Below are 11,479 nucleotides of genomic sequence, written 5' to 3'. Positions count from 1 at the left end.
CCACTCTATATACCGCACACGATGTGTATGACCTGTATACACCATACACTACAGTATATATACCGCACACGATGTGTATGACGTGTATACACCATACACTCCACTCTATATACCGCACACGATGTGTATGACCTGTATACACCATACACTCCACTCTATATACCGCACATGATGTGTATGACCTGTATACACCATACACTCCACTCTATATACTGCACACGATATGTATGGCCTGTATACACCATACACTACAGTCTATATACCGCACACGATGTATATGACCTGTTTACACCATGCGCTACACTCTATATACCGCACATAATGTGTATGACCTGTATACACCATACACTACAGTCTATATACCGCACACAATGTGTATGACCTGTATACACCATACACTCCACTCTATATACCGCACACGATGTGTATGACCTGTATACATAGTAACATAGTAACTAAGGTTGAAGGGAGACTTTAAGTCCATCTAGTTCAACCCATATCCTATCCTAACTTGCCCTAACATGTTGATCCAGAGGAAGGCAAAAAAAACTCATGTGGCAAACAGTAAGCTTCGCATTGGGGAAAAAAATTCCTTCCCGACTCCACATACGGCAATCAGACTAGCTCCCTGTACACCATACACTACAGTATATATACATCACACATGATGTGTATGACCAGTATACACCATACACTCCACTCTATATACCGCACATGATGTGTATGACCTGTATACACCATACACTCCACTCTACATACCGCACATGATGTGTATGACCTGTATACACCATACACTACAGTATATATACCGCAAACGATGTGTATGACCTGTATACACCATACACTCCACTCAATATACCGCACACGATGTGTATGACCTGTATACACCATACACTACAGTCTATATACCGCACACGATGTGTATGACCTGTATACACCATACACTACAGTCTATATACCGCACACGATGTGTATGACCTGTATACACCATACACTACAGTATATATACATCACACATGATGTGTATGACCAGTATACACCATACACTCCACTCTATATACCGCACATGATGTGTATGACCTGTATACACCATACACTCCACTCTATATACCGCACACGATGTGTATGACCTGTATACACCATACACTACAGTCTATATACCGCACACGATGTGTATGACCTGTATACACCATGCGCTACACTCTATATACCGCACACGATGTGTATGACCTGTATACACCATGCGCTACACTCTATATACCGCACACGATGTGTATGACCTGTATACATCATACACTACAGTCTATATACCGCACACGATGTGTATGACCTGTATACACCATACATTCCACTCTATATACCGCACACGATGTGTATGACCTGTATACACCATACACTACAGTATATATACCACACACAATGTGTATGACCTGTATACACCATACACTTCACTCTATATACTGCACACGATGTGTATGACCTGTATACATCATACACTACAGTCTATATACCGCACACCATGTGTATGACCTGTATACACCATACACTTCACTCTATATACCGCACACGATGTGTATGACCTGTATACATCATACACTACAGTCTATATACCGCACACGATGTGTATGACCTGTATAGACCATACATTCCACTCTATATACCGCACACGATGTGCATGACCTGTATACACCATACACTACAGTATATATACCACACACAATGTGTATGACCTGTATACACCATACACTTCACTCTATATACCGCACACGATGTGTATGACCTGTATACACCATACACTCCACTCTATATATCGCACATGATGTGTATGACCTGTATACATCATACACTACAGTTTATATACCGCTCACGATGTGTGTGACCTGTATACACCATACACTACAGTCTATATACCGCACACGATGTGTATGACCTGTATACACCATACACTCCACTATATATACCGCACACGATGTGTATGACCTGTATACACCATACACTACAGTATATATACATCACACACGATGTGTATGACCTGTATACACCATGCGCTACACTCTATATACCGCACACGATGTGTGTGACCTGTATACACCATACACTCCACTCTATATACCGCACACGATGTGTGTGACCTGTATACACCATACACTACAGTCTATATACCGCACACGATGTGTATGACCTGTATACACCATACACAACACTCTATATACCGCACATGATGTGTATGACCTGTATACACCATACACTACAGTATATATACCGCACACGATGTGTATGACCTGTATACACCATGCGCTACACTCTATATACCGCACACGATATGTATGACCTGTATACACCATACACTCCACTCTATATACCGCACACGATGTGTATGACCTGTATACATAGTAACATAGTAATTAAGGTTGAAGGGAGGCTTTAAGTCCATCTAGTTCAACCCATATCCTATCCTAACTTGCCCTAACATGTTGATCCAGAGGAAGGCAAAAAAAAAACCATGTGGCAAACAGTAAGCTTCGCATTGGGGAAAAAAATTCCTTCCCGACTCCACATACGGCAATCAGACTAGCTCCCTGTACACCATACACTACAGTATATATACATCACACATGATGTGTATGACCAGTATACACCATACACTCCACTCTATATACCGCACACGATGTGTATGACCTGTATACACCATACACTCCACTCTACATACCGCACATGATGTGTATGACCTGTATACACCATACACTACAGTATATATACCGCACATGATGTGTATGACCTGTATACACCATACACTACAGTATATATACCGCACACGATGTGTATGACCTGTATACACCATACACTCCACTCAATATACCGCACACGATGTGTATGACCTGTATACACCATACACTACAGTCTATATACCGCACACGATGTGTATGACCTGTATACACCATACACTACAGTCTATATACCGCACACGATGTGTATGACCTGTATACACCATACACTACAGTATATATACATCACACATGATGTGTATGACCAGTATACACCATACACTCCACTCTATATACCGCACATGATGTGTATGACCTGTATACACCATACACTCCACTCTATATACCGCACACGATGTGTATGACCTGTATACACCATACACTACAGTCTATATACCGCACACGATGTGTATGACCTGTATACACCATGCGCTACACTCTATATACCACACACGATGTGTATGACCTGTATACACCATGCGCTACACTCTATATACCGCACACGATGTGTATGACCTGTATACATCATACACTACAGTCTATATACCGCACACGATGTGTATGACCTGTATACACCATACATTCCACTCTATATACCGCACACGATGTGTATGACCTGTATACACCATACACTACAGTATATATACCACACACAATGTGTATGACCTGTATACACCATACACTTCACTCTATATACTGCACACGATGTGTATGACCTGTATACATCATACACTACAGTCTATATACCGCACACGATGTGTATGACCTGTATACACCATACACTTCACTCTATATACCGCACACGATGTGTATGACCTGTATACATCATACACTACAGTCTATATACCGCACACGATGTGTATGACCTGTATACACCATACATTCCACTCTATATACCGCACACGATGTGCATGACCTGTATACACCATACACTACAGTATATATACCACACACAATGTGTATGACCTGTATACACCATACACTTCACTCTATATACCGCACACGATGTGTATGACCTGTATACACCATACACTCCACTCTATATATCGCACATGATGTGTATGACCTGTATACATCATACACTACAGTTTATATACCGCTCACGATGTGTGTGACCTGTATACACCATACACTACAGTCTATATACCGCACACGATGTGTATGACCTGTATACACCATACACTCCACTATATATACCGCACACGATGTGTATGACCTGTATACACCATACACTACAGTATATATACATCACACACGATGTGTATGACCTGTATACACCATGCGCTACACTCTATATACCGCACACGATGTGTGTGACCTGTATACACCATACACTCCACTCTATATACCGCACACGATGTGTGTGACCTGTATACACCATACACTACAGTCTATATACCGCACACGATGTGTATGACCTGTATACACCATACACTCCACTCTATATACCGCACATGATGTGTATGACCTGTATACACCATACACTACAGTATATATACCGCACACGATGTGTATGACCTGTATACACCATGCGCTACACTCTATATACCGCACACGATATGTATGACCTGTATACACCATACACTCCACTCTATATACCGCACACGATGTGTATGACCTGTATACATAGTAACATAGTAATTAAGGTTGAAGGGAGACTTTAAGTCCATCTAGTTCAACCCATATCCTATCCTAACTTGCCCTAACATGTTGATCCAGAGGAAGGCAAAAAAAAACCATGTGGCAAACAGTAAGCTTCGCATTGGGGAAAAAAATTCCTTCCCGACTCCACATACGGCAATCAGACTAGCTCCCTGTACACCATACACTACAGTATATATACATCACACACGATGTGTATGACCAGTATACACCATACACTCCACTCTATATACCGCACATGATGTGTATGACCTGTATACACCATACACTACAGTATATATACCGCACACGATGTGTATGACCTGTATACACCATACACTCCACTCTATATACCGCACACGATGTGTATGACCTGTATACACCATACACTCCACTCTATATACCGCACACGATGTGTATGACCTCTATACACCATACACTACAGTCTATATACCGCACACGATGTTTATGACCTGTATACACCATACACTACAGTATATATACATCACACATGATGTGTATGACCAGTATACACCATACACTCCACTCTATATACCGCACATGATGTGTATGACCTGTATACACCATACACTCCACTCTATATACCGCACACGATGTGTATGAGCTGTATACACCATACACTACAGTCTATATACCACACACGATGTGTATGACCTGTATACACCATGCGCTACACTCTATATACCGCATACGATGTGTATGACCTGTATACACCATGCGCTACACTCTATATACCGCACACGATGTGTATGACCTGTATACATCATACACTACAGTCTATATACCGCACACGATGTGTATGACCTGTATACACCATACATTCCACTCTATATACCGCACACGATGTGTATGACCTGTATACACCATACACTCCACTCTATATACCGCACACGATGTGTATGACCTGTATACATCATACACTACAGTCTATATACCGCACACGATGTGTATGACCTGTATACACCATACACTACAGTATATATACCGCACACGATGTGTATGACCTGTATACACCATGCGCTACACTCTATATACCGCACACGATATGTATGACCTGTATACACCATACACTCCACTCTATATACCGCACACGATGTGTATGACCTGTATACATCATACACTACAGTCTATATATCGCACACGATGTGTATGACCTGTATACACCATACACTACAGTATATATACCGCACACGATGTGTATGACCTGTATACACCATGCGCTACACTCTATATACCGCACACGATATGTATGACCTGTATACACCATACACTCCACTCTATATACCGCACACGATGTGTATGACCTGTATACATCATACACTACAGTCTATATACCGCACACGATGTGTATGACCTGTATACACCATACACTCCACTCTATATACCGCACACGATGTGTATGACCTGTATACACCATACACTACAGTATATATACCACGCACAATGTGTATGACCTGTATACACCATACACTTCACTCTATATACCGCACACGATGTGTATGACCTGTATACACCATACACTACAGTATATACCACACACGATGTGTATTACCTGTATACACCATACACTACAGTCTATATACCGCACACGATGTGTATGACCTGTATACACCATACACTACAGTATATACCACACACGATGTGTATGACCTGTATACATCATACACTACAGTCTATATACCGCACACGATGTGTATGACCTGTATACACCATACACTCCACTCTATATACCGCACACGATGTGTATGACCTGTATACACCATACACTACAGTATATACCACACACGATGTGTATGACCTGTATACATCATACACTACAGTCTATATACCGCACACGATGTGTATGACCTGTATACACCATACACTCCACTCTATATACCGCACACGATGTGTATGACCTGTATACATCATACACTACAGTCTATATATCGCACACGATGTGTATGACCTGTATACACCATACACTACAGTATATATACCGCACACGATGTGTATGACCTGTATACACCATGCGCTACACTCTATATACCGCACACGATATGTATGACCTGTATACACCATACACTCCACTCTATATACCGCACACGATGTGTATGACCTGTATACATCATACACTACAGTCTATATATCGCACACGATGTGTATGACCTGTATACACCATACACTACAGTATATATACCGCACACGATGTGTATGACCTGTATACACCATGCGCTACACTCTATATACCGCACACGATATGTATGACCTGTATACACCATACACTCCACTCTATATACCGCACACGATGTGTATGACCTGTATACATCATACACTACAGTCTATATACCGCACACGATGTGTATGACCTGTATACACCATACACTCCACTCTATATACCGCACACGATGTGTATGACCTGTATACACCATACACTACAGTATATATACCACGCACAATGTGTATGACCTGTATACACCATACACTTCACTCTATATACCGCACACGATGTGTATGACCTGTATACACCATACACTACAGTATATACCACACACGATGTGTATTACCTGTATACACCATACACTACAGTCTATATACCGCACACGATGTGTATGACCTGTATACACCATGCACTACAGTCTATATACCGCACACGATGTGTATGACCTGTATACACCATACACTCCACTCTATATATCGCACACGATGTGTATGACCTGTATACATCATACACTACAGTCTATATACCGCTCACGATGTGTATGACCTGTATACACCATACACTACAGTATATATACCGCACACGATGTGTATGACCTGTATACACCATACACTCCACTCTATATACCGCACACGATGTGTATGACCTGTATACACCATAACCTACAGTCTATATACCGCACACGATGTGTATGACCTGTATACACCATACACTCCACTCTATATACCGCACACGATGTGTATGACCTGTATACCCCATACTCTCCCCTCTATATACCGCACACGATGTGTATGACCTGTATACACCATACACTCCACTCTATATACCGCACACGATGTGTATGACCTGTATACACCATACACTACAGTATATATACATCACACACGATGTGTATGACCTGTATACCCCATACTCTCCCCTCTATATACCGCACACGATGTGTATGACCTGTATACACCATACACTCCACTCTATATACCGCACACGATGTGTATGACCTGTATACACCATACACTACACTCTATATACCGCACACGATGTGTTTGACCTGTGTACATCATACACTACAGTCTATATACCGCTCACGATGTGTGTGACCTGTATACACCATTCACTATACTCTATATACCGCACACGATGTGTATGACCTGTATACACCATACACTCCACTATATATACCGCACACGATGTGTATGACCTGTATACACCATACACTACAGTATATATACATCACACACGATGTGTATGACCTGTATACACCATACACTCCACTCTATATACCGCACATGATGTGTATGACCTGTATACACCATACACTACAGTATATATATCGCACACGATGTGTATAACCTGTATACACCATGCGCTACACTCTATATACCGCACACGATGTGTATGACCTGTATACATCATACACTACAGTCTATATACCGCACACGATGTGTATGACCTGTATACACCATACACTCCACTCTATATACCGCACACGATGTGTATGACCTGTATACACCATACACTACAGTATATATACCACACACAATGTGTATGACCTGTATACACCATACACTTCACTCTATATACCGCACACGATGTGTATGACCTGTATACACCATACACTACAGTATATATACCGCACACGATTTGTATGACCTGTATACACCATACACTACAGTCTATATACCGCACACGATGTGTATGACCTGTATACACCATACTCTACAGTCTATATACCGCACACGATGTGTATGACCTGTATACACCATACACTCCACTCTATATATCGCACACGATGTGTATGACCTGTATACATCATACACTACAGTCTATATACCGCTCACGATGTGTATGACCTGTATACACCATACACTACAGTATATATACCGCACACGATGTGTATGACCTGTATACACCATACACTCCACTCTATATACCGCACACGATGTGTATGACCTGTATACACCATACACTACAGTATATATACCACACACAATGTGTATGACCTGTATACACCATGCACTCCACTCTATATACCGCACACGATGTGTATGACCTGTATACCCCATACTCTCCCCTCTATATACCGCACACGATGTGTATGACCTGTATACACCATACACTCCACTCTATATACCGCACACGATGTGTATGACCTGTATACACCATGCACTACACTCTATATACCGCACACGATGTGTATGACCTGTATACACCATACACTACAGTCTATATACCGCACACGAAGTGTATGACCTGTATACCCCATACTCTCCCCTCTATATACCGCACACGATGTGTATGACCTGTATACACCATGCACTCCACTCTATATACCGCACACGATGTGTATGACCTGTATACACCATGCACTACACTCTATATACCGCACACGATGTGTATGACCTGTATACACCATGCACTCCACTCTATATACCGCACACGATGTGTATGACCTGTATACCCCATACTCTCCCCTCTATATACCGCACACGATGTGTATGACCTGTATACACCATACACTCCACTCTATATACCGCACACGATGTGTATGACCTGTATACACCATGCACTACACTCTATATACCGCACATGATGTGTATGACCTGTATACATCATACACTACAGTCTATATACCGCACACGAAGTGTATGACCTGTATACACGATACACTACAGTATATATACCGCACACGATGTGTATGACCTGTATACACCATACACTCCACTCTATATACCGCACACGATGTGTATGACCTGTATACACCATACACTCCACTCTATATACCGCACACGATGTGTATGACCTGTATACACCATACACTACACTCTATATACCGCACACGATGTGTATGACCTGTATACACCATACTCTACACTCTATATACCGCACACGATGTGTATGACCTGTATACACCATACACTACACTCTATATACCGCACATGATGTGTATGACCTGCATACACCATACACTACAGTATATATACCGCACATGATGTGTATGACATGTATACACCATACACTCCACTCTATATACCGCACACGATGTGTATGACCTATATCAACCAAAATATCAAAACATACATAATTCTATTAATAGGCCAGGAGATTGTGAAAAACCCACTCTAACTCCCCCTTGATATATGGACATAAGAATAAATGTGGAATACTCCCAATAGCATGCAAACAAAAAGACCAAATGGAGTAACCATAAACCACAAAAAGGATGAGGTAGATTATATAGAAAACATATCTTTATTAAAGTTTAAAAGTATCAAACATTTATAATATAAGAGGTATCTAGAAGGTGCAATCCAGAAAAACAATCAGCAGTGAGGAACTGACATGATGTAAATAATACGCAACGGCAAAAAAATATTACAGGTGTAAGTCCCAATATGTGAGACAAGGGTATAGAGATAAGCCTAGATGGCAGTGCATCAATGTCAAGTCCAAACATAGTCGTAAATCATCATTAGCAGCCTATTACCGCATGCACCCCATGCAGGTCAAGTCAAAGTGAATTTACAGTGATTGTATCTCCATATCTCCACATCAGGTGCTAGATCACTCACCCATGTTGCCAAGATGCCCAGGTCAGTACCTCACCGCTACCCCCAACGCGCGTTTCGCCACTTCTTTTTCAAGGGGAGATGAAAAAGAAGTGGAAAAAACGCACCATTAGCACAATATGTGCGTTTTCCATTATATTACATTGGATACTTTTCTTAAGCGTTTCCGCAGCAGAAACGCTTGTCTAAAAGCGCTGCGGAAACGCTTAAAAAACGCAACGTGGGCACACAGCCTAAAAGAGAGATATATGACTGAACTGCAATACCAGACACAGCCCATAGACAAGAGGGCGCTAGCAAAGCAGAACTTTTCACAATCTCATTAATGTGGTGACCTCATATGTGCAGCCACTGGGAATGGGGAACCTGGTATCCCATGGATGATGGGGTCCTTAAGCCTCCTGGATGACCTAATATTAGCTCAATTATTGATCAAATCTAGCATCACAAATTAGGATTTAGTTCAGAAATAGCCACAAGATGTTCTGCAGCAGCTTGCACCTGCAAACCAAACCATATCACTAAGCAGAGGACATGGAGCATAGTCCTAATAGTCCAAAACTTTACATACAACCTCTTCAAATTAAGGGAATATTTGCTGAATATGTCAATATTGACCAAGATGTTCTGCAGCAGCTTCCATCTTTACAAAACACACACTGCATCATCAGGTTGAGTTGAGGCCAGGCCTAAGGGTGTTTGCATGCGTAGTGAAATCTGCTGCGTTTTCGCAGCGGTTTTGGCTCTGCAGAAACGCGGCAGATTCTGCTGCGTTGCACAGTACCTTTATTTTCAATGGAAAAAAAAAAAACTGTGCACATGTTGCGGATTTTTCCGCGCGGTTTTGCTGCGGTTTACAATCCACAGCATGTCAATTGTTTGGTGCAGAAATGCTGCAGTTTTACACCTCATCTTGAGGTGTAAAACCGCAGGGCAAAACCGCAGATAAACCGCAGGACTTTTGTCCTGCGGATTTACCTGCGGTTTTCTCTCCAAAATCCGCATACCCAAAAAACTACGTGTGCACATACCCTTATTTATAGTCCTACTTGGTAAATTACTGCATCATTTCTATCTACAAACTGTAATTGTTCAACTTCTATGGGACTACAAGTCCCAGTACATCAAACACTACATGTGGCCAAGATGTTCTGCAGCAGCCACTCATCTACATTTACCAGCATGTCATAAAAAACTTGTCAACTAGACACAGGTTGCAAACCTCATAAAGTGCAACCTTGCCAAGATGTTCTGCAGCAGCAACGCAAGGTAACAATTTGTAGCAG

This window comes from Dendrobates tinctorius, unplaced genomic scaffold, assembly GCF_039654945.1.
Source record: "Dendrobates tinctorius isolate UK_male_01 unplaced genomic scaffold, ASM3965494v1 ptg000036l, whole genome shotgun sequence".
In the NCBI taxonomy this organism is placed as follows: domain Eukaryota; kingdom Metazoa; phylum Chordata; class Amphibia; order Anura; family Dendrobatidae; genus Dendrobates; species Dendrobates tinctorius.
This window is presented reverse-complemented; position numbering follows the sequence as displayed.